Source organism: Drosophila santomea, chromosome 2R (assembly GCF_016746245.2).
Source record: "Drosophila santomea strain STO CAGO 1482 chromosome 2R, Prin_Dsan_1.1, whole genome shotgun sequence".
NCBI classification, from domain to species: Eukaryota; Metazoa; Arthropoda; class Insecta; order Diptera; family Drosophilidae; genus Drosophila; species Drosophila santomea.
This window is the reverse complement of record NC_053017.2, coordinates 3,095,489-3,099,420: the sequence shown is the minus strand read 5'-3', so window position 1 is coordinate 3,099,420 and position 3,932 is coordinate 3,095,489. Positions and strand designations below refer to the sequence as shown.

At 42.1% G+C, this 3,932-nt stretch overlaps 1 long non-coding RNA gene across 1 annotated transcript; it reads left to right on the top strand.

The window, feature by feature from the left end:
- Positions 1-251: 251 nt before the first annotated feature.
- On the top strand, positions 252-2,309 carry LOC120445479. Its single transcript, XR_005615748.2, has 2 exons — positions 252-1,579; positions 1,644-2,309. It is a non-coding gene; the product is annotated as an uncharacterized LOC120445479 (long non-coding RNA).
- The last annotated feature ends 1,623 nt before the right edge of the window (positions 2,310-3,932 follow it).

Genomic DNA, 3,932 nt, shown 5'->3' with positions numbered 1-3,932 from the left:
AATCAATGCGTTCACACAGAAAAAACCACTAAAGCAAGTTATAGTTCCGGTTAAAGCTTCACCTTTATTAACTAATCTGTTGAAAAAATGTTGAGGACCAAAATATAATTTTGGATACATTTAATTCAAATTGGAAATAAATATACAAGAGTTTTTGTATTCAGATTATATTTACATATTATTTTATTATACCCTTCTAAATGGCTTATTGATTTCAGTCAGAAGTTGACAACGCAGCTTATATGCTTGAATATTTTCAAAAAGTCTTCTTTCTATTTGGAGAGAATGTGGAAACCAGCCAATTTCGACCATTTATACCATATTGCTATAAAATAAATAGAGAAACGCGAAACGTATTCCCAGCAAGCCGAAGTTTTTATAACGTTGCGGTAATCATAGATTACAACAAGAGAGAATAGTAAAGTAGAGTTCCCCAACTATCTGATACCCGTTACTCAGCTACTGGAAGTGCGAAGGATACATTTCAACAATAACAGTTTTGGGCGTTTGGGCTGTAAAGGACTGCTCACGATATTATAAATTATAATTTATATTATTATAATTTACAATTATACTACCTAACGTGCTTCCCTAGCAATACCATAAGAACTTAAACGAGACCTCTTAATCCCTTTCGACGGCCGGGTAAGCAACATTTTGTTATTAAAGTGCTAGCTGCGGCAAGTAACTCTGCGCATCTGTATTCATATATTGATAAAGTTGTAAAAGTTAAAAGTTGTGCAGAACAATAAAAATAAATTCTAATGAAGATGACTGGCCAGCATGTCGTATCACTGGACTTTGGGCGACGGACTGAGTTTTTCGAGTTGAACGTCATTTGTGCCAGCAGTTTTCTCTTCTTACATAAGCAGCGCCAGATGGAAAATGGCAATGTGATGGTGAGGTGCACGAAGGCAGATGACTTGTGATGCTGCACTTCCGTAATTTTTCGGACCAAAAGCGAGAAAAACAATTGAGTAGACTGTCGGAGCATCAAAATTCAAACGTCAAAAGGAACGTCGAAACGAGAAGAGCACAAGCCCCAAGCTCCCAGTACCCAAAGCGCAGAGCCCTGAACTCAATGCCCCGAACCCCAGTGACAGCTATCCAGTGAAGCGTCAAAGTTCCTAATGCACACAACAAATTTCTTATATAAGGCGGTAGAGGATACGGAACTGAAGATGAGGAGAAGGCAACGGTGGAGCAGCTGGACACTGAAAAGGACGATGGCGACAACTGCGATGAGGGAAAAGGACGCGCAGGACGAAAAGTAGGAAAGGACCTACGCGACACATCAGGCAGAAATGTCGTGGACAAAATGACGTTGTCACGAAAATTGCAGAATATAAAATTCCTAGTTCCGGTGCCGCCAACGACATCCAACAACAACACTCAAAAGTGAACCCAAACCACATGAAACATCCTGCCTGCCTGGTCTCACTTCGATTTTGTGTCCAAGGACAATGCAGAGAAAGCTACACTACTAAAATATACAAAATAGGACAAAATATACAAAACGGAATTATAATTGTAAACAAGGATACTTGAAAATTGTTGTTAACATCCTCGGCTGGGATCGGTAAAAAATTGGCTTTATTAATCATAAACATACTCCCTACAACAACAGGTACCCTTTTCTTCAGTGTACTGATGAAGACGTCTACTAAGAAAAAACGAAGCATGGACGACATAGGGCAACGTAGGAAACTTTTCAAAAATTATTGAAATGTCACGTAGCAACTTCTCAAATTGCAAAAATCCTGACGCTGTCGTTCAATGCGCTCTGCGGATTGATAGAGCGAGTCGTGAACCAAGGAGAATTCGCAGGCAGCACATCTTAGGAGGTGGGTGGCCAGTGGGAGATCGTACTGGGCTGCACTTGTCGCCTGCAGTTTGAAGGTGAAAGAGAAAGAACAAGTGTCTGGGCTGGGGTGATGGGCGGGGGTGGAGCAGTCACGCCTCGGCCGCTGACACTAAGACGCCAGCCCAACAAAATCGTCGAGCCAGCCATCCCCAAGGCAGCAGCAAATCCAATACACACGACCACTGGATGCCCCTAGTTCTGCTTCAAAAGTCACCCAGCACCACCATATCTCTTCTCCTATCCAGCCCAACCCCAGTTACCAACCGCAATTTAACGTGCGAACGACAGTTTGACCCAAGAACCGGGCTTCTGTTTTTCTTTATACTTTCTTTAGGGTGCAAAACATCATTAGGATATAGCAGGAGCGGAATGCAGGATTTGATCCAACGTGGCTATCAGGCTTCAAGTGGCCTCACCAAATTATTAAAAAATTTTGAACTGAGAACAGCTTTAGCTTAAATGGATATAAAATGGAAAGCTTGTAACCAAAAATATTTGCAAGTCCCGGTCCCAGCTTGCCGACTTCCCTCCTGACCTGCAGCTGCGGCTTTGGCAATTCTTCGATCCTGTCCGACGTCTTGGCCATTACTATCACGCAGAGTTACAAGAAAAACAATATTCGTGGTCCCGCAGAAGACTGCGGGCCAGGAAGGAAATGAGGGGCCGCCGTCTTCGACGTCCTCGTCAATCGTCAAATGTCGGCGACGACGATGTCAAATGCAAGCGAAATTGAGGACAGCCCAAAGGCGGAAGGGTGGAACGGGATATGTGAGGAAACTGGAGAAAATTCTTGTCCTATCCAAGTTGTCGCAGGCATTAGGGAAGAACCAAACCCCCACCCCCCTAAAGCATCAGCAGGAGTCTGCGAGCAGCGCAGAAACTTTTCATGACTTTTCTTTTATTGCACATTTCAACAAAACGATTGATGGCTTCCATGACAGAAATGGGAAGAGTTCGAAAGCTCCGCGTATCGTAGAGCATTTGCAAGACTGCACCGGGTTATTATACCCGTTACAAGGATACAAGAGTATGCTAGATTCGTTGAAAAGTATGTAACAGGCAGAAGGAAGCGTTTCTGACCATATAAAGTATATACATATATTCTTGATCAGGATCATTAGCCGAGTCGATCTGGTCGTGTCCGTCTGTCTGTACGTTTCTATCGATTTGCAGAAAAACTTTTTGCGACGCCCACTCTAACGCCCACAAACCGCCCAAAGCTGCCACGCTCACACTTTTGCAAAATGTTTTAATATTTTTTTCACATATTTGTTAGTCTTGTACATTTCTCTCAAATTGCCAAAAATCTTTTTGCCACGCCCACAAACCGCCAAAAGCTGTCAGTGTTAAAATTTCTCCTTCGCTCTTTCACTAGCAAAGTAACGGGTATTAAATAGTCGGGGAACTCGACTATAGCGTTCTCTCTTGTTTTATTCTGCTGTGCTCGGGTTCTGGTGGTTACAAAGCTGCAATATGATGCCCAAGGATTATTTTGACGCTCCGCAGGGTACTTGCTATTTTCTTTTTGCTCGACATTTTGTTTCTTGCTCTGACTTACCATTTACGCTGAAATGAACTTCCGCCCTGGGTTTTAAAGAAAGGTAGTTTTGTCTTTGACCCGTTTTGGGGATATTGTATGTAGTTTTCTAGAGCTGGGAATCGGTTTTCTTGCTCTAAATTGCCATTTCCGCTGAACTGAACTTTATCCCTGCGTTCTATAGCAAAGTTGTTAATTTGTAAATTTTTAACGCGTTTTTGGGGATATCATAAGCAGTTTTATAGAGCTGGGAATCGGTTTAAGACAGTAAATCAAAAAAACCATATAGCTTCTAGCTAGCTATCAGTAGCTACGGATAGCAAAAACTTTTGGGGTCACCTAAAAGTTTTCTGACTCAGCTCGCGTTCACACCTTTCCTGGATGTTGCTATTTTTAGATCCCTTTTCATCAGTCAGAAATCCAAGTAAAGCAAATAAGCCCAAACGCATCCATTCCAGCATGAGAGAAAAACATTGTCAATTTTAAAGAAATTTGCTTAGAAGTTGTCAGTGAAACGCAAAATCCGTTTTG